This window comes from Monodelphis domestica, chromosome 6 (genome assembly GCF_027887165.1).
Source record: "Monodelphis domestica isolate mMonDom1 chromosome 6, mMonDom1.pri, whole genome shotgun sequence".
NCBI lineage: Eukaryota > Metazoa > Chordata > Mammalia > Didelphimorphia > Didelphidae > Monodelphis > Monodelphis domestica.
The window spans coordinates 114,659,324-114,682,267 of record NC_077232.1 but is presented as its reverse complement, the minus strand read 5'-3'; positions in this window follow the sequence as shown (position 1 = coordinate 114,682,267).

The following is a 22,944-nucleotide window of genomic DNA, read 5'->3' as shown; positions in this document are numbered from 1 at the left end:
ATGATTTTGGTTGGTGAGAGATGCATATTTTAATTTTAATTATTCAAGTAATTTCATAATTTTTAAAAATCTGTCCTCTTTTTAGATATAGATATCTTTTTCCAGATGTTTCAAGTTATAATTTTGTTTTAGAGGTTTTCCAAAAATTTCATTAAGTTCCTTAAAGACTGAGTATATCATATTGATTGAAAACCTGAGTTGCTAAATGGGTTTTGCATATTTATTTGTTTGTTTTGTAAAGAGCATCACTTAAAAAGAGAAATGTAAAGAACGGTCAAATGTAGAGTAAAGGAAAAAATAGAAGAGATTGTACGAATTATTCTACCCTTACAACTTACCTCAGGAGAAAAGGAGATTCTATGGAATATGTAATAGATTTGCAGATAAATTGAAGAAGCCTCATTTATGATGAAAAGAGTTCCTTGTTTATTGAAACATCAAGGAGTAGGGTCAGTTCTTATAACTGAAAAGAACATATATGTTCCAAGATGTGTAAAGACCTTGAGCAATTCAGATCAAACATGGCATAGAGGTATAGTTGTAGACTTTCATTGCTTTATGAACTCAATATCCACATTTAGTAGTGAATCTCTTTGAAACTTCAAAGTGTCAAATATGTTCCTGAGTTTTAGTGTTATCAAAAAATGACTGGACATCATTTCCACACAACCCACTAAGAGGAATAGTAGAATACCCTCATGCAGTTTGTCATCTTCAAATTTTGAAATAGAAACTGGCATTTGAGTAAGATAGTCATCAAATTAAATCTGGTCCTTGGATTGTGAACAGTGAAGTAATAGACAATATTCATGGATAAAAATGGCTAGGTTATGAAATGTTTCAAGAGCTAAAGAGGGGGCAGCTTGTTGGCTCAGTGGATTGATATTCAGACCCAAATATGGGAGGTCCTGGGTTCAAATCTGGCCACAGACACTTCCTACTTCCTAGCTATTTGACCTTGGGCAAGTCACTTAAACTCCATTGCTTAGCCCTTACCTCTCTTCTGCCTTGGAACTAATACCAAGTAATGATTCTAAGATGGAAGGTAAGGGTTTTGAAAAAAAAAAACTAAAGAAAAAATCTAATGATTGTAATAGCAATAAAAATCAAGTGTAGTTTACTGCTGGGTAGAGAGATGGGAGTGATGTGGTTAGACCTACACTTCAAGAAAAAATCACTTTAGTAGCTACATGGAGGATGTATTGGAATAGGAAAAAACTTAAGGTATGTAGAGAAATGGTCTAGAGTGGAGGTAATGAGATCCTGTTCTAGGATGTTGGCTAGGTGAGAAGAGGAAGGGCTCAAAAGATAGTGTGGAGATATACATTACAAAATGTGTTGATCAATCAGATATGAGAGTGGAGGAGGAAATAGGTTACAAACTTGGGTAAATGGAATGGTGATATTACCCTTGATAGAAATAGTTGAAATTGAAAAAGAAGTGAAAAGGTAATGACTTCAGTTTTTGTAAAAGATACAACTCAGATGTATAAGAAAAATTCAAGGGCAATATGCAATAACAAGCTTGAAATGTACAACTGGAATGTAGGAGAAAGAATAGCAACAGATACATAGTTTTGGCAGTAATGTTTATAGCAATTATGTTTAAACCCATGTAGCTAAGGAGGTAACAACATGAGAAAGTATAGAAGGAAAAAGGTAGAAAAAATATAGGTATTCTCTCTCTTATTAGTTATTTCAATTTAATGTCACACATTCCTTTAAAATGAAAAGTGTGTGTATATATGTATGTATTCATATATAAAATACTGAAATTATTATCATTTCACAAAATCCTTCCCCCCTTTCAATTATACTATCCCTGTTAATGGTAACAACATGATTCCCATCACTCAAGTTTTCAAAAAAGATTCTACTCACTTCTCACATTCCATCCACTTTGTGAGTATGCGTTTGCATGCCTGTGTGTGTGTGTGTGTGTGTGTGTGTGTGTGTGTTTGTGTGTGTGTATGAATGAAGTGTATGCCTTGGATTTACTCACAGTTAGAAGTATGGTATTGATGCTGGAACATAAAAGGAGACAAGAATTTTCAGAAATGTTGGAAGAGACAAAGGACATAGCTGTGTCAAAAAAAAACAGCAGGAGAAAGTACAAGCAGGGAGAAGTTGATCAAAAGTATTAAATACTGCAAAGATAAGATGAGGATTGTAAATAAGCCATAAGATTTTGAAGTTGAGATGATTCATAATATTTTAGATAGGAATTTTAGTTTTAGCATTGCCTTTGGATGCCAGATTTTTAAAAATAATTAATTAATAATATTTATTCATGATTCATATTTTTCCTCCTCTCTTCCCTCCCCTTTACCTGAAATTATGAGCAATTCCACTATGTTATACATATATCTTTGTTTAAAGCCCATTCCTACATTATTAATATTTAAAATAGAATCATCATTTAAAGTTAAAATCCCCAATCATTGAATATCATTGGAATCATGGATCCATTGATCCATGCAATCAATCATCTATTTTTCTTCATCATTTCTACTCCCACAGTTATTTCCCTGGATGTAGATAGCTTTCCTTTTCATAAGTCCCTTTGGATCATCTGTGATCATTGCCTTGCTACTAGTAGAGAATTCCATTACATTTGATTGTACCACAATGTACAATTGTCTCTATATAATGTTCTCCTGGTTCTGTTCCTTTATCTCTGAATAATTCCTGGAGGTTTTTCTATATCACATGGAATTCCTCAAGTTTGTTATTTCTTTGAGCAAAATAATTTTGCATCACTATCAGATATAAAAATTTGTTCAGCCATTCTCCAACTAATGGACACCCCCTCATTTTCCAATTTTTGCCACCACAAAGTGTAGCTATAAATATTTTTGTACACATATTTTTTCTTTATTATCTCTTTGGGGTACAAACCCAGAAATGGTATGTCTATTTCAAAGGGCAGGCAGTCCCCATTGTTACAAATTGCCCTCCAGAATTGTTAGATCAATTCATAATTCAACTGGCATTGTATTAGTGCCCCAATTTCGCCACAATCCTTCAAACTTTTATTATTTTCATTTTCGGTCATATTGGCCAATTGGCAAGGTATGAGATTTTACCTCAATATGTTTTTGATTCATATTATCTAATTATGAGTCATTTAGAATGCTCTTTCTTGTATTTATTCATAATTTTGATTTTATTACCAGAAAATGGTTATTCATGTCCCTTGACCATTTATCAGTTGGGGAATGTTTTGGTTTTTTTTTTTTTTTTTTTTGTAAAATTGACTTAGCTCCTTATAAATTTGAAAAATTAGAACTTTATCAGAGCTTTTTGTTATGAAGATTTTTTATTAATTTGTCGTTTCTGTTTTAATTTTAGTTGCATTGGTTTTGATTGCATAAAACCTTTTCAATTTAATGTAATCAGAATTATTTATTTTACATTTTGTAATATTATCTACCTCTTGCTTAGTCTTAAATTCTTTCCTTTCCCATAAGTCTAATAGGTATACTATCCTATTTTTGCCTAATTAACTTATAATTTCCCTCTTTATATTTAAGTCATTTATCCATTCTGAATTTTTCTTGGTATAGGATGTGAGATGTGGTTGTAAAACTAATTTCTCCCAAACATTTTTCCAATTTTACCAGAAGTTTTTGTCAAATAGTATTGCAAAAGTCAGGATCTTTGAGTTACTGTACCCTATATTACTAAGGTCATTTACCCCAAGTCTATTTCATTCATCCACCCCTCTGGCTCTTAGCCACTACCATGTTGTTTCAGTTATCACTGCTTTATAATATAGTTTAAGATGTGGTACTGCTAGGCTTCAAACCTTCACATTTATCTTTTCATTACTTCCCTTCATATTCTTCATCTTTTGTTCTTCCAAATGAACTTTGTTAAACCTTTTTTTCTAATTTTATAAAAAGTTTCCTGGTAGTTTGATAGGTATGGCACTCAATAAATATATTGAGTAGGATTGTAATTTTATTACTTTAGTTCATGTTACCCATAAGTAATTAATGGTTTTCCAATTATGTAGTTCTAGTTTTAATTGTGTGGAAAGTGTTTTGTAGATGTATTTATATAATTCTTGTGTTTGTCCTGGCAAATAGATTCTTAAAATACTTTATATTGTCTAGGGTGACTTTAAATGGAATTTCTCTTTCTACCTCTTGCTGATGAGTTGTGTGGACATATATAGAAATGCTTATGGTTTATGTGGGTTTATTTTCTATCCTGCAAATTTGATTAAGTTTTTGATTATTTCCACTTGCTTTTTAGTTTATTTTCTAGGATTCTTTAAGTTTACTATCATATCATCTGCAAAGAATGATAGTTGAGTCTCCTCTTTGTACTTTAATCCCTTCAATAATTTTTTCTTCTCTAATTGCTACTGCTAGCATTTCTAGAACAATGTTAAATAATAGAGGTAATAATGGGCATCCTTGCTTCACTCTTGATCTAATTTGGAAGGCTTCTAAATTATCCCCATTGCAGATGATGCTTACTGATGATTTTAAATATATACTGTTTCTAGTGTTTTCAATAGGAATGAGTGTTGTATTTTGTCAAAGGCATATTTTGCATCTGTTGAGATAATCATGTGATTTCTATCGTTTTGGTTGTTGATATGTTTTGGTCAATTGTATGGCTGATTTTCCTAATATTAAACCATCCTTGCATTCCTGGTATGAATCCCCCATGGTCATAGTGAATAATTTTAGTGATCATTTGCTATAATCTGTTGGATAGTATTCATTCATTAAGGAGACTGGTCTGTAGTTTTCTTTCTCTGTTTTTGGTATGCCTGGCTTTGGAATCAGTACTATATTTGTGTCATAAAAGTAATTTTGTAAAACACTTTTACTTTTTTTGTCAAATGGTTTGTATATGATTGGCATTAGTTGTTTTTTAAATGTTTGATAGAAATCACTTGTGAATTCATCAGGCCCTGGGGATTTTTTCTCAGGGAATTTCTTGTTGACTTTTTCAAATTTTTCTTGAGATGGGATTATTTAAATATTCTATTATGTCTTTGGTTAATATATGCTGTTTATATTTATGTAAATATTCACCCATTTCACCTAGATTGTCACATTTATTGCCATATAGTTGGGAAAACAACTCTTAATATTTACTTTAATTTCCTCTTTATTAGTGGTGAGGTTCCCCTTTTCATCTTTGATACTTTTACTTTTATTTTCTTCTTTATTTTTTGTTAGATTAAACAGTAATTTAACTCTTTTATTTTTTTCAAAGTATTAGCTCCTAGTCTTATTTATGAGTTCAATATTCTTTTACTTTTAATTATATTAATTTCTCTTTTGATTTTTTGATTTCTAATTTCATTTTTATCTGAGGATTTTTAATTTGTTCACTTTCTATTTTTTTAAGTTGCATGCTCAATTGACTGACTTCTTATCTCTCTGATTTGTTGATATATTCACTCATACATTTTCCCCTGACTAGTGCTTTGGCATCATCCCATAGATTTATATATGTTGTTTCCTCATTGTCATTCTCTTCAATAAAATCAGTAATTGTTTCTTTGATTTGTTCTTTGATCCACAACTTTTAAAGAATTACATATTAAGTTTCCAATTAATTTTGAATTTGCCTTTCCATAAGCTCTTATTGATTATGATTATTATTGCATCATGGTCTAAAAATTGCATGTATTTTTTCTGCTTTCCTACATTTGTTTGCAATGTTTTATGCCCTATTACATGGTTAATATTTGTATATGTGTCATGTGCTCCTGAAAAGAAGTTATTTTTTTATCCATATTTCTTTTTCTCCATCTCTATTGGCTCTAATTTTTGTAACACTTCATTCACTTCCCTTACATTGTTCTTATTTAATGTTCTGGTTCAATTCATTTAGTTCTGTAAGGGAAGGTTGAGGGCCCCCACTACTATGGTCTCCTATCTATTTCCTCCTTAAACTCCTTTAATTTCTTCTTTAGATATCTGAATGCTATAACATTTGGTACATATATGTTGAATACTGATATTTCTTCATTATTTATACTGCCTTTAATCAACATGTAATAACCTTCCTTATCTCTTTTAATCAGATCTCCTTTTGATTTAGCTTTGTCTGAGATCATAATTGCTATTCCTGTCTTCTTTGATTCATTTATAACCAAGTAAATTCTGTTCTACCCTCTTATCTTTACCGTGTGTGTGTCTACCTGCCTCAAGTGTGTTTCTTGCATACATCATATGGTAAGAATCTATTTTTAATTCATTCTACTATCCTCCTCCTTTTTATGAGTAAGTTTATACCATTGAGGATGCCAGATTTCAAAGAGGACAAGAGGAAGTGGAGGAAAAAGAAATATATATGTATTTACATTTACATTTATATCTATATATAGAGATATGTATATACAACTTAGATATATATGATATACACATATAATTAATTATATACAATTATATGTAGTACTAAATATATACACATATGCATACATAAAAACACACACATAAAGTTCTTTTTTTTGTTTGTTTTTATTCATCACTAAGCTATTAAAGACAAATATCAAAACTTCAGGGTAGTAGGATCTGTTATTTTTTTAAATTATATAAAGAATTTGGTAATAAGGAGTGATTGAATATTAGAGAGAGATAAACTGACAGAATCTGACAGAGAAGATATGAAAGGATATAATTGATAAAGAGTAAATGAAGAAAAGTTGACTTTGGTGAAAAGTAAAATGCTTGTCTTCACAGAATGGAATAAAGGAGCATGAAATGAAAAAAAAATAATGAAGGAGATTTGAAATATAAAAAAGAGACTGGGAAATTGATTTCAAATTCTTAATTGTATCAGTAATATATGCAGATCTCAACTAAGGTTAGAGACATGATGAAGATACTTTAGGAGACTTGTAAGACACTTTTTGGGAAGTAGGACAAAGGATCAATCTCTTTTAAATCTTATACTCAGGTAATTTGCTGAATAATTAAGATTATGAAAGACTTTTCTTCATTTTTGTTAAGAAATTTTAAAGTATTAAAATTTTTTCTTCTCTCTCAGACTCTTAAGGTTTGCTCTGAACCCTCCAAACACAAGTAAGCTATATCAACCCCTCAGTCTCGGGCACCCACAAAATTTGAGGTATATCTTTTCTTTGTCATTGGCAGGCTTTAATCCACACTGGCTGTGTTCATCCATTTAGTTGGCCAGTAACTAGTACCTCTGTTCCATTTAAGGAGTTAACAGTAGCTTTTAACAAGATATATTTACTTTACTTATATAGGAAAATCAAACATATATTTCTCCTCAACTACCCAGGGACATAACCCTGTCATATGATTGCCATTTAAGAGGTATTAAAATTTTAGTTTTCATTATTTAGCTTAGTTCCCAAATCCTGAACTACAATGCACTACATTGAACAAGTTAATATCCAAAGACAGTATATTTGAGGGGGAAAAATGAACAATCAAAAAGATCAAGGACTTGAATCTATTTTTCAAAGGTCATATGACCTTGATTTGGAGAGAGAATACATAGCCCCGCTCTTTATGACGTAATCTTCTAACCAGATGTTCCCTCTCACTCTATGATTTCAGTTAAGAAAGGATTCACACAGATTTCTCAGATAAAAATTCAACAAAGTATAGATCAGGGCAGACTTCTGCACCTTTGAATATACCTATGGTTCTGTCTATGTAGTTAATGGAAAAAAGGTATCTTTCCACCACTTGGTAGATGTGGCAGACTTCTATTATAGTAATAACTACTGCTACATCATTAAATATTTCTAAGGTAAATTTTACTTACTTCAGGGTCATTTTTATGAGCATCAGTTTTAGTTGTATTGATCTGAGGATATAATCAAGTAATTGGTCCTTTTAAAATGAAATTAATTTTGTGAATTAGTATTTGATTGGCATTCAATCATTTTTCCTAATATTATTTATTAATTGTTTGAATTTCTGATTTGGAAGTGTGACATGGTGAAAAGAATATTAGCCTAGGGAGAAGATATTTGAGTTATACCTTAATCATGCATGATTCTTATAAGCTTACCTAATTTTTTCATCTTCCTGAAAGACAGCTATGTGCTCAGTGGATATTGTATGAATCTGGTGTCAGGAAGACCTGCATTCAAATCCATTCAGAAATTTAAAAGCTGTGTGAGCTAAAGTAAGTCACTTGCCTTCTTTCTGCTTCAGTTCCTTCAACTGTAAAATAATGATAATTATAGCATTTTATAAGGTTTTTGTGAAAATAAATTGAGAAAATATGTGAAGTTTTTCTAGTAATGATGATGATGATGATGATGATAATGTTTCACTTCTAAAATGAGATTATACAGGAGATACCCATTTAACTCCATAGAATTTTTGAGAAAAATAGATGAAATAGAGTATGATAAATACTTTTAAAATCATAAAGTATTTTATAAATGTCAACAATTATTATTAACTTGGTACTATTTAATTTAAATCAATCTAATCTATATCAATATAGATTAGATATAGATCAATCTATATCAATCTAATCAATATAGAATTCAATAACAACAACAGCAATAAACCCAGTCACTATTAATGTAAGGATGTCTAGAAATTATCTTCAGGGATTTCCTAGCTTTAATTCTGTTTTTATAATAGTGTATTTTTCTAAGCATAGATGGAAAATTTGCAAGTGTTGGTGGCTAATCTCTGTGCTTCACAAGAAATCTTAGAGAGAGAGAGAAACAGAGACAGAGAGACAGAGACAGAGAAGGAGAGAGAGAGAGAGTGTAATTTTCCCCTAGGCAGCAAGTAAAGTCTAAAAAAAATAATTGATTTGAAGTTATAAAAAATAATGAAATCAGAAAATATCACTTTTAAAAAGTATTTGAAAACTAATAAAGGATTTCTGATATATTTTACACATACAATGTATCCATGATACAGTTGGGGATGAATCAAGGAAATGAAAATTAAATTAAGGAGAAAACATCCTGAAAACAGCAACTATTGCATTTAAAATTGATGTATAACACTACTGTATTATTTCTATTTCAACATAAAATGTATATTTCTTTTTAATATCTTAAGTGCTGTCAAAGTTGGAAGCTGTAATGTTAATTATTCTGGATCACAATCCTTGCTTCATATATACTGAATGTCACATATACTTAATAATAATAATAAAAACAGATCTATATTTGTCACTTTTCAGTAAATCCTGGAAAGTTATAATTTCCTCCATAATTAGACGATACTTTACTTTTAAAGCCCATAGGGAAGGAGGAATTATGGAGGAAAACTGCATGTAGCTGCCACTACTGACAGCAGGGTGTCCTAGGGCTTGCATCTGCTATATACTGTAGCACAAATTCTCTTCTAATGGAAGAATTATCCATCACAGCCATTGAGAAAGTGAACCAGTTGCTCAGATGTCATGATCTGCTAATTGAAGTTCATACCTCTGTATATCTCTAATAATTCAAGGATCTGAGTATTCCTTCCACCACCATTGGGTTGCTGTCTCTTTGTCAATCCATATTTGACTAATAATTGGGTCCTAGTTTATCAACTGTGACAACCATGAGGTGAAATTTCTGAATTTAAGGAGCTTAGTCATTGGATGCCTAGCAAATGGTCCTTTATTGAGTCTGCAGTCAAGTAACTAGAGATACAACAACTTGTATTACTTCTAGAACCAAAGTTAGAGACAAGGTATTTTATATTTAATATTACCCAAGTACATATTTTAAAATTTGTTTTCTTCCTGGCATATTTTGAGAAGAACACTCAGTCTCAATGAATGAAAAGGAAATGTAAGTGGAGTAACAAAATGAAAGGAAAATTAAGCAATGTTGATGTTGAGTACAAATATATACATATATATATATATATATTACATATATATGGAAAAACAATGGCTTTTAATCTACTTTATGTCACAAAAATGATATTAACAAAAGTGTACTAATTGGCACTAATTGGCACTTTCTTAATTCATTTTGTTCTGCTATTGAAGTCATATAATTATTCTCATCATATAAAATGAACAAGAAATATTTATTAGAAAAACTTTAAAATTTTTTAACTAATGCTACCTTAAGGGAAAAACATTTTGTATAGTTTGTCTAAATGTATTTTTATCTTTTACTATATATTTATTATTGTTTTCAATGAAGCTATTTGGAATAAGGATAATTTAAAGAATACCTTGAAACTGTGTTATTATCCCATAATCATTAACTGTAACATATAGTAGAGTTATGGGTAAAGTTGTCATCAAGTGCCTTAAAGATCATACTAATCATCCTTGTGTTTTACCATATAAAGAAATATACATTTCGTTGGGGTTCCAGAATTTTGTGAGAAAGTTATGTCCCTTTAATCCATAGAAAATATTCTTTCATTCCTGTGATTATGAAGTAAAACAATAACATCCACACCTCTACCCTTAAAAATATTTTAATCAGTATTTTCTTAAATTAAAAAAATAATTTTTAAAATGCATTTGAGATAAGCATAATGCTAAAACTTGGTGTGAAAGTATGAAAGCAAATATAATCCCTCACTTAAAGGGAATTACACATTCTGGGATAGACCAGGAAATTATAGAGATGATATGCTTCATCTCAAGAGAATAGACTGACACCCTAATTTAATAAAAAGAGAAGATTTACTTTGATTGTAGAAGGGGTGAGGACAAGGAGAATGAGAAATTACTCAAAGCAGCTGGTAAAGATTTGAAATAGGTAGCTGGTGAGCAGGAGAAAAGTGGTTGAACTACCTTAGGCTTTCTTCAAATAGTCTGAGAGTAGTAGTCATCAATCAGAAAAGCAGAAATATGGAAACTTCAGGTATGTGAGCATATGTGTTACTGTTAGGGGTTAGAAAACGTGAGGGGTGTTATGAAAAATTGGACTGGTTTATTTAAGAATAGAGTTGCCAGGAATTTAATTAATTCCAAAGAGATTTATTTTAACAATTTATTATAAATTATAGAAAGGGTGAAAGTAAAGAAAACAGAGAGAGGATAATGTAAGATATCTAGCCTAAGCACTTAGTAATTTGCTGGGCCCACAGTCAACAAAGACAGGGTTAATTAGCCCTCAGTCAGAGTGGCTTCAACCTTGAGCCAAGGACAAGGGGATGCAGGAAGCTTCTCTCAAGAGGGTAGGTCTCTCCTGAGGCTATTCCCTTCAGAAAATCAAGGAAAAGAGGCAGCCTTTCACTCATCACATGTCAGTCCAAAGGGAAGCAGTCTGAGATCTCAAGAAAAGCTCCTCCAAAGTCAAGTTGAAGACAATGAGAGAAGAGAGTCCTCCCAGGAAGTTTCTTGGTATTTTTAAAGATCTTTTCATTTTGTTACTTCCTGTGACTTCCTTCATTTGACATATACCAATTACAGCTAAAGCTTTTGCTTAGGGCTGCCCAGGGGGGTGGTGGGGGGGAGGGATTCAGTCTATTCTAACTCATCACTTACTATCACACACTTGGGTCACAGAACACCCCCCACCCAATTGTGAGTGGGGTGTATACACTTTTGGTAATTAAATATAAAAATGGGCAGGAGAGAGTAAATTTAATCTTCACATTACCCAGACATATACACACATAATTATTGGTGTATATATAATTGGTGGACAAATAATTAAATGTAAATATATTAGTATACTGTGTGAAAACATATTATACATATATACATGCAAACATGTTTGTTGTACATATATGTATTATTTGGACATGAACCATGTAGAAATGTGTTTAGTTCATTGAAGGATTTTTAAATTTTATTTCATTTTCAATTTTATTTTATTTAGTCAATTTAGAACATTATTCCTTGGCTAAAAGAAACATACTCTTTCCCTCCCTCCCCTCCCAACTTCCTGTAGCCTATGGGCTACCCATACAATTCCACTGGGTATTATATATGTCCTTGATCAGAATGTATTTCCATGTCCTTGATCAGAATGTATTTCCATGTCTTTGATGCTTGCTCTAGGATGTTCCTTTAGAGTCTACATGCCGAACTATATCCCCTTGACCCATGTAATCAAGGAGTTCTTTTTCTTCTGTGTTTATACTCCCACAGTTTTTCCTTTGAATGTGGATAGTGTTATTTCTCTTAGATCCCTCAGGGATGTTCAGGATTGCCGCTAATGGATTAGTCCATTACAATCGATTGTGCAACAGTGTAACAGTCTCTGTGTACATTGTTCTCCTGGTGTTGCTCCTCTCACTCTGCATCAATTCCTATAAGTCATTCAAGTTCACATGGAATTCCTCCAGTATATTATTCCTTTCAGCATAATAGTATTCCATCACCAACATATACCACAATTTGTTCAGCTATTCCCAAATTGAAGGGCATCCCCTCATTTTCCAATTTTTTGCAACCACAAAGAGTACAGCTATAGATATTGTTGTATGTGTCTTTTTCCTTATCATCTCTTTGGGGTACAAACCCAGCGGTGTTATGGCTGGATCAAGGTCAGGCATTCATTTAAAACAGTTTGACCATAGTTCCAAATTGCCCTCCAGGATAGTTGGACCAATTCACAATTCTACCAACAATACATTAATATTCCAACTTTGCCACATGCCCTCAACCATTCATTACTTTCCTTTGTTGTCATGTTAGCCAATCTGCTAGGTGTGAGGGGATACCCCAGAGTTGTTTTGATTTGCATCTCTCTGATTATAAGAGATTTAGAACACTTTTTCATGTGTTTTTTAATACTTTTGATTTCTTTGAATGAAAATCACCTATTCATGTCTCTTACCCATTTATCAATTGGAGGATGGCTTGATTTTTTGTACAATTGATTTAGCTCATTATAAATTTGAGTACTTAGACCTTTGTCAGAGTCTTTTGTTATGAAGATTGTCTCCCAATTTGTTGCTACCTTTCTAATTTTGGTTACATTGGTTTCTTTTGTGCAGAAACTTTTTAATTAGATGTAATCAAAATTATTTCTTTTACATTTTGTGTTTTTTCCAACTCTTGGTTGCTCTTAAAATCTTTCCTTTCTCAAAAATCTGACACATACTATTCTGTGTTCATCTAATTTATTTATAGTTTCATTCTTTATATTTAAGTCATTCACCCATTCTGCATTTGTCATGGTGAAATGTTGACCCAAACCTAATCTCTCCCATACTTTCTTCCAATTTTCCCAGCAGTTTTTATCAAATAGTGGATTTTGGTCCCAAAAGCTGGGATATTGGGGCATATCATAGATTGTCTTGCTGAGGTCACTTACCTGAAGACTATTCCACTGATCCTCCTTTCTCTTAGTCAGTGACATATTGTTTTGATAACCACAGTTTTATGGTATACTTTGAGATCTGGGACTGCAAGGCCACTTTTCCTTTTTTTTCTTCATTATTTCCCTGGATATACTTGATCTTTTGTTTTTCAAAATGAACTTTGTTATATTTTTTTTTCTAATTCAGTAAAAGTTTTTTGGTAGTTCAATGGGTATGACACTAAATAAGTAAATTAATTTGGATAGGATTGTCTTTTTTATTATGTCAGCTCATCCTACCCATAACCAATCATCATTTTTCCAATTGTTTAGATCTAGTTTTAATTGTGTGGAGAGTGTTTTGTAGTTGTGTTCGTATAGTTCCTGTGTTTGTCTCGGCAAATAGATTCCTAAGTATTTTATATTGTATAAGGTGGTTTTAAATGGAATTTCTCTTTCTAATCCTTGCTGCTGAGATGTGTTGGAAATACATAGAAATGATGATGACTTATGTGGGTTTCATTGTATCCTGCAACTTTGCTAAAGTTGTTGATTATTTCTACTAGCTTTTTAGTTGATTCTCTAGGATTCTTTACGTAGTCCATCTTATCAACTGAAAAGAGTGATAGCTTGGTCTCCTCATTGCCTATTTTGATACCTTCAATTTCTTTTTCTTCTCTATTTGCTACTGCTAGTGTTTCTAGTACAATGTTAAATGATTGAGATGATAATGAGCATTTTTGTTTCACTCCTGCTCTTATTGGGAAGGCTTCTAGTTTATCCCCATTGCAAATGATGTTTGCTGATGGTTTTAGATGTAAGCTTTTAATAATTTTTAGGAAAGGCCCTTCTATTCCTATCCTTTATAGTGTTTTCAATAGGAATGAGTGTTGTATTTTGTCAAAGGCTTTTTCTGCATCTATTGAGATAATCATGTGATTTTTGTCACTGTGCTTGTTAATATCATCAATTATGTGGATGGTTTTACTAATATTAAAACATCCTTGAATTTATGGCATAAATCCTACCTGCTCATAATGAATAACTTTTGTGATCACTGACTGGAGTATTTTTTTTTCTAGAATCCTATTTAAGATTTTTGCCTGTATGTTCATTAAGGAGATTGGTCTATAGTTTTATTTCTCTGTTTTTGACATGCCTGGTTTTCAAATCATTGAGTCATAAAAGGTATTTGGTAGAACTCCTTCTTTGCTTATTCTGTCAAATGGTTTGTATAATATTGGAATTAGCTGTTCTTTGAATTTTTGATAGAATTCATTTGTGAATCCATCTGGTTCTGGGAATTTTTTCTTAGGGAGTTCTTTGATGGCTTGTTCAATTTCTTTTTCTGATATGGGATTGTTTAGATACTGTATTTCTTTCTCTGTTAGTCTAGGCAATTTATATTTTGTAAATATTCATCCATATCATCTAGATTGCCATATTTATTGCCATATAATTGGGCATAATATTTTTTAATGTTTGCCTTAATTTCCTCTTTATTAGATGTGAGATCTCTCTTTTCATCTTGGATACTGTCAATTTGATATCTTTTTTCTTTTTTTAATTTGATTGACCAGTACTTCCTCTATTTTTTTTGTTTTTTTCAAAGTATGAGCTTCTAGTCTCATTTATTAATTCAGTAGTTTTTGATTTTCAATTTTATTAATTTCTCCTTTGATTTTTAGGATCTCTAATTTAGTCTTCATCTGAGGATTTTTAATTTGTTCACTTTCTAGTATTTTTTTAATTTGCATGCCCAATTCATTGACCTCTACCCTTAATAATTTGTTAATATATGAACTCAAGAATATAAATTTCCTCCTGAGTACTGCTTTCGCTGCATCTCATAGATTTTTAAAGGATTTCTCATTATTATCATTTTCTTCAATGAAATTTTAATTTGTTTCTATGATTTCATTTTTATTGACTTTGGAGAATTGTGTTGTTTAATTTCCAATCAATTTTTGATTTGCCTCTCCATGTACCCTTACTAATTATTATTTTCATTGTATTATGGTCTGAGAAAGTTTCATTTATTATTTCTGCTCTTTTGTACTTGTTTACAATGTTTTTATGCCCTAGTACTGTTAAATTTAAAATTCCATCTCTAATAATGAAAATATTATATTTTTTGAGTTTTATTAAGGATAATTAAAAGTCAAGGAATAAAGAAGAAAAGAGGGTTCAAATACGCACTCTGTTCAGGCTGAGCCAAAGTGACCTCAAGGCCCTGGATAGCCAAGGCAAGGAAAGAGATCAGTCCTTATCACTAGCCTGACCAAAATGAAGAAAAATAGTCCATGGGCTCCTCCAACTCCAAGCACCAGCCTCCAACTCACTCTAGCCCTCCTCACAGCCAGTCCCGAAAACCACAGAGGCTGTTCTCTACCTCACTTCCTTCCTCTCACATGTGCCAATGGTGGCTCTAGCTTGATCTAGGAACACCCAGAAGTCTGTCCTTTTTTGCACATGTCTGTTGAAGGCCATATTCTGAAATAATTAAATCTTGAGTTTTGTTGCAGACCTTCCTAATCTTATTACCCTGAGTAGGGTGGAGATGGTAGTTTCCAAGACCTGATTCTGTTATTCCAGGTATCTCTATTGTTATTGATCAGGAAATAGCTAAATCCCATCTTCTAAAGAATGGTATGAATAGGGTGGAGTAGTTTTGAAATTCACAGGTGTTACTGCCAGTTAAATACAAATTGTGATCTCTCTGAAGTGGGGACTCATGTAACATTATGAGGAATTCTGGGAAATACCAAGGACTTCCTGGGATTGAAGTGTAGGGTTCAAAATCTACTTTTTTACAGTACAAGGTCAATCTTTGTGAATGTACCATGTGCTGATGAAAAGTAGGTTGTCTGATTTTCTTGGTGGTCATCTTTCATCATCTTTGTCTCATCTTTCATCTCCTTTGCCTCACCTTTCTTTTTCTTTGCCTCATTCTTCGTCTCCTTTGCCTTGTTTTCAACCTGATTAATTATGTCTTTCAAGACACTATTTTCTCATTTTAGTTCAAGTGCCTGTTTCCAGATGACTTATATTGCATTTTAAGTTCTTTTTCCAGTTGTCTTCAGCCTCTTTTATTTGTGTTTTGAATTGTATTTTGACTTCTTCCAAAACCTGTGTCCAATTCACTGGAGTTTCTTTGTTTTTGCTTTGTGTTCCTTGATCTTCCTCTGTTACATTTACTCTTTGTTCATTGCTTGGATAGGAGCTGTCAAATATAATTTCTTTTTTCTTGTTCTGTTGTTTGCTTATATTTGCCCCTTCTTTTACCCCTGTAGTTGGCCTGCACTCTTGCTCTTCTAATTGTATTCTGGACCTGTGGATTTGGGCTTTTCTGTCAGCCTTCACCCATGGAACTTAGCAAGGCACTAAGAGCAGTCTGTGGGGGAGGGATATCGGATCCTTAGTTTCCCTGCCCTCTGAAGGCTTGATGAGATTAAAACAAGTAGAGTTGAACTTACTGTCCTGGATGTGCCCTGAGGCCAAAACCTCAGGAAGAGGGGGGGGGGGCAATATGGAGTGTCTTCATTGCTGCTACTAGGCTGCCTCCTCTATGCTTCTCCTCACGCTACCTCCCAGCTGCCCATGTTTGGAGCCCTGAGCCTGGCACAGCTTTGCATGTAAGGTACTTCCTCTAGACTAGCACCCTTGCTTGCCCAGAGATTCCTGCCACTGCTGGAGACTCAGTACTATGGGTGGGGGAGGGACTCTGGGACATTCCTTCTTCCTTCCCCTTAAATTCAAGTGTTCCTGAATTCAGGCTTTTTGGGAGTGAACCTTTTAAATTGAGTCTAGCAGAAGGGTTCCCTACCTCTGTGCTGTTGTTAGATTTGGTTTTTGGTCCCTTAGGACGATTTGGTTTTTAATTGGTAAGGTAAGGTTTTCAGAGATCTGAACATTCACTGCTCTAAACTGCCATCTTGACTCTGCCTTCCTGCCCTCTTCTTTCATTTTAAACTAAGACATGAGGATGAGTGGAAAGCATATTTTTGCTAATTAAAAAAAAACAATTAATTAATCCTTAAAAACATTTTGACTCAAATGGTAGTTGTTCAATCAACTTCATGAGAATGTAAATTTCACATATGATTTTTCTTTTGCCTTTTAATATTAGGTTGAATACATCAAGAAACCATCAATAAGCAGCAAAATCTTTTTTCCAAAGTTATACAAAAGATTTTTCTGCTTATTGATGTCAAAACTAAAAACAAGAAGTGAAATTTCCATTCCCACACAAATTTGCATCAGATGTATTTTCTGAACTCAAACTACAGTTCCAGCAGCATTTATTAATCAATGCAAGCAAGGTCTAAAGACTTTTGCATATTTTAAAATACCTTTAACTGTATAAATGAAGAACTTCCATCTAATTTTTTTTATTTAGAAGTGATTTATCAGCAATATAATAATATTTATATAATATATTAATATTAATTATAATTAATATATGATATTAATTATAATTAATATATAATATAATAAATTAAGAGAAAAACCTAATCAAATTCTGTGAATGCCCTCTAAGTTATGAAAATGATCAATATAATATGTCTATGAAATACTATCATTATTTAGTAATTCCTATCTGTGAAAAAAGACATTTTCTAATTTATTTTATTACCTTATTTAGTGCGATGCTTGAGTTTCAGTATCAAAGCACTTGATGTTGCATCATATATGCAAATTTCAAATGTTTATTGGATTATAGCAATAGTTTAATGGCATATATAAAGCACTATAATGAAGATATCAGAAATTATGAACCCTGAGATGATACAAATTGTCAAAACTAATCCTGATGGCAATGGTCAAGGGCCAGTTAAAGCAGGATATATAATTGCAATGGCAATTTTATTGTTGTTCTTATTAAGAAATTTAGAGGACTGATAAGCACTGAAACCTTCAATAAAAGAATTGATTTGGGATTTAGAGGTTGAATTCACAAGGCAAGAAACAAGTTTAATTTAACTTTCCTCAAAAAAGGCACACGAAGTTCTCAAAATCCACATTGCAAGCAATTCTGTTATCTACACAATGCACAGCAGGAATAAGACATTGTAGATAAGACACAGAAGAAGCTCAGTGAAGTCCCTATGTCATCATACTTTCTAGGAAACACCTATGTCTATTGTGACATATTTTTTAGGATCATCAGATTTAGTAATGAACATTTTATTAGTAAATGTTTTGGCTTATCTTTGTGGAAGCAGAACTTGTAACTTAGTATAAACCATTGTGATGCTTATCAACTATGCTAATGAGATAATGAGTTGAATTACAAATAAAAGCAGAAGCTGGGAAGCTCAGAATCTAAGAGGCTTCAAGACTCCTTTCCAAAACAGTCTGTGTGTATCTTTCTGTACCTTTCTCTTTCTGTTTCTCTCTTTTCCATATTCCCTGCCCACAGACTTCCCTTAGAGTTTAAGAATCCAGATCTTTTTATGTTGTATGGACTACAACACTATATTTGAACACCTATTAATTTTATGAAACTTATCTATCCCACCATGAGAATTTAATGTGTTCTACACTATGATAACTTGAATTACAACACTCCAATCACATTATAAAATAATTCACATTAAGGTTCACATCATAATAATATGAATTATCTATTTTCTTTTTACAAAAATATCATATCTTCTTGAATTTAATTTTCATGATCAGTTTTCATAATAAACTTTATTATGATTCTGCAGGGTGACAGGATCATATAGATGAAAGATTCCTAGTAGAATTTCATGTTTGTACAATATTATAACTACAATTTGAATATCATAGTTAATCAATCAGCAATCATTTAATGAGGGCCCACTATGTGACACTATGAGGATATAAACTTTTCTCAATGAACTTACATTCTAATAGGGGAATTAGCATGTATGTATTCACATATCTATGCATATATGTGTGTATTCATGTATTGTAAAAATTAAATTAGTCTCTAGTAATAGAAATATTATATTTTGTGAGGCTTATTAAGGATTATTAGAAAATTAAGGAATAAAGAAAATATACCACATGCCTATGGTTGGATCAGAATGTTTGGATCAATTCACAACCCCACCAGCAATGAATTAATGTCCCAACTTTGCCATATCCCCTCCAGCATTCATTCCTTTCTTTTGCTGTCATGTCAGGCAATCTGCTAGGTGTGAGGTGATACCTCAGAGTTGTTTTGATTTGCATCTTTCTGATTATAAGAGATTTAGAGCACTTTTTCATGTGTTTATTAATAGTTTTGATTTCTTTATCTGAAAATGCCTATTCATGCCCCTTGCCCATTTATCTTTTGGAGAATGGCTTCAGTTTTGTACAATTGGTTTAGCTTTTTATAAATTTGAGTAATTAAACCTTTGTCAGAGGTTTTTATGAAGATTTTTTCCCAATTTGTTGCTTCCCTTCTGATTTTAGTTACATTGGTTTTGTTTGTACAAAAATTTTTAAATTTGATGTAGTCAAAATTATTTATTTTACATTTTGTGACTCTTTCTATGTTTTGATTGGTTTTAAAATCTTTCCCTTCCCAAAGGTCTGACATGTATACTATTCTGCATTCACCTAATTTACTTATAGTTTCCTTCTTTACATTCAAGTCATTCACCCATTCTGAGTTTATAGGATACTTAACATTTGATTATGTTTATTAGCCCCACCTAAGCTGGGGTCATCAAGTACTTTAAGGTACATTGTTGTCTAAAATGGGTGAGTCTGGGACTTATGCTAGTGATGAGTTCTCAGGGAACAAGGGCAAAATTGGGGTCTTTAGATGTCAAGTTGACATCATTTAGCCACATTTCCTCATAATACCAGAATATTCTTTCAAAATTTATAGATCCATCAAAAAAGTAATATATTCTTTTCTTGTAGCCACATCAACATTTTATTTTTATATTTTTAACCATTTGTACCTACTTCATTTATGCAACATTTTGCTTATTTGCTATGTGACCCTGCGTTAGTCATGTAACCCTCATTGCCTAACCCTAAATGTTCTTATGCCATGGAATGAATACACAGTATTCATTTTTAGTTGGAAGGAAAAGGTTTAAAAAAAGAGGTTCAAAAATAAGAATAACTTTAATGTTATGGAAAATGGTTGTATAAAATCCAAATGAAATATATCAATCATCTTTTGGTTGTGAAAATTCTCAAAATACTTACAGATGGTAACATGTTAATATCAGAGAATAGTATAAAAACCTTAATTGAAATATGTAATTACATGAAAGATTTATCCAACCATCTCCATAGGAAAAAAAATGAATGAAAAAATGTCTATTAACCTCTGTTTGACACACTGCTAAATGGGAAGTCCATTAAAATATTCCCTCACTTTGTAAGTTTTAGATAAGTTTGAACAATAGAGAGGAAGCTTTCACCTGAATTGAGTAGAAAACATTCTTGGATGAATAAAATTTGGGAAATATAATGAAAGACAGAAGAAAGGTATGCATGCACAGAAAAGAAAATAGACAAGTAACATTTCCAGAATAAGATAGTCCATTCTTCACTTCAATCTTAGTTCTGCCCCATCTACACACTTACTGACATGTCATCCTGATGAATAGACCAGTGATAGCTAGATAGAGCATTAATTATGCCTAAACAATATGAACACTGATGTCCCTTCCACTTCTGAGATCTTGATATGACTTTTTATGTATAATAATCTTCCTTACTATTGGGTCAACTATACTTAAACTAATAATCCAATTCCTACATTGTGCAATCACTTCAGTGGCTAGCTCCACTGTCCATATTGTTCTCTTATTAAGAACTTATATGCAACAACATCTATACCAATTCCTACTGGGGACTGGAGAAAAGACAGTGAGAGAGACTCCATTAACAATGTCCTGTTTCAGCAGGAAGCAGTTTAACAAAGACTCTTATTTTCTTCTTGAACTCACTACCCCTCTTCCAAACCCCCCTTCACCATCTTCTAACCTAATTTTTTTTTCTTTTAAATATAAAACAAAAAATGGGAATGATGAGTCTGGACAAACCTAAGCCCCCTTTCCCTGTTCCCTGATTAGACCCACCCCCATCCCCTGCACTTCCTGGAAATCCAGAACAAAGCAATAACGTTCTACTTTATAGGCTACTGTTACCTTCCATGCTATGACCCAACAGATCCATGATGTATGAATGTTCTGATCCTATATCTCCTGTGCCATGTTAGGAAACATTCAATCATTGGATCCAGCCACTTCTCACCCCAAAACAGCCAATGAGACAAGTCCCAGATTACCTAAACCCTGCAACCTTAACTTTCCCAAACCCAAAAAACCTAAGTATTCCCTATCTAATAGAGGCTCTTTGCTAACTCTCAACTTTGAGTCTTTTCCCTCTGTCTTTGCTGGAACTTATAAACTTTGCTTTATCACCCTACTGGAGTCTGATGTTGCCTCCTGAATCAGATCTCTGTCAGTCACGTCTGACACATATTACCATAAGTTCCAGTCATATTATTCATTTCCTTCTGGTATTAACCATCTCTCTCTTTCTCACATGTATATCTATCCACCTCCCTATTTCTATAATTTATATATCTTTCTATCTATGTATATCTATTTCCTCAAATAAGACATTTATAAAGTGAAGATAGAAGATAAAACTAAAACAAAACTAAACAAAACGATCTTAGCAGTTTGGCTAAATCATCTCAGGGTAAATTATTTTGAAATAAGAATCATTATTATGATTATATGTGGAGAAATTGTATCTTGTATTAATTCATGGACTAATAAAATATTCAAAGCAAATATGAAATTTAACCTTCATATTTATTGGTTAATTAAAGCATCTTTACCACAGCTTAAAATTTTCATAAAAATGTAATGTAAAAAAGGCTGTAGATTTTCTTAAAATTTATAGAAATAGGATCATAGATTTTGAGATGACAAAAAATGTAAAATCAGTCTAGCTCAATATTTACTTTAAAATTTGGAAACTTAATGATCAAAAAGGAAAGCAATAAATGTTGGAGAGTATGTGGGATAATTGGGACACATACATTCTTGATGGAATTATGAATTAATACAATCATTGAGCTCAGGTGTTGCAAATTTTCCATCTGCACAGTACTATGGAACCAAATTCCAAAGACCACAAAACTAGGCATACTCTTTGATCCAGCAATACCACTTTTAGGTTTGTATCCCAAAGAGATCAGGCAAAATGGAAAATGACATATGTACCAAAATATTTTTCTTAGCTCTTTTTGTCATGGCAAAGAAATGGAAACTGAGGGCTGTCTATCACTTAGGGAATGGATAAACAAGTTATAGTATATGGTTGTAATGGAATATTGTTGCTCCATAAGAGTTCAGAAAAACCTGGAAAGAATTATATGAACTGATGCAAAGTTAAGTGAGCAGAACCAAGTGAACAACATATATAGTAACAGAAGTATTATACAACGATCAATTGTGAATGACAAAACCATTATCAGGAAAACAAGTCTCCAAAATAACCACAAGGGCCTCATCACGAAAATAATATCCACAGCCAAAGGAGAAATTGTTGAAATCTGATCAAAGTATATCATCTTCCACTTCATTTCCATCATGATAATTTTATGGTATGTGTGTGTGATACATGTCTTCCATTGCAACATGAGAAATGTGGAATTATGCCTTGCATGAAAGTATTGGTATAAGCTATATTAGACTATTTGCAACTTCAGGGAGGTAGGGGAATGTAGAGAAGGAGAAATTTTGAATTTTAAAATG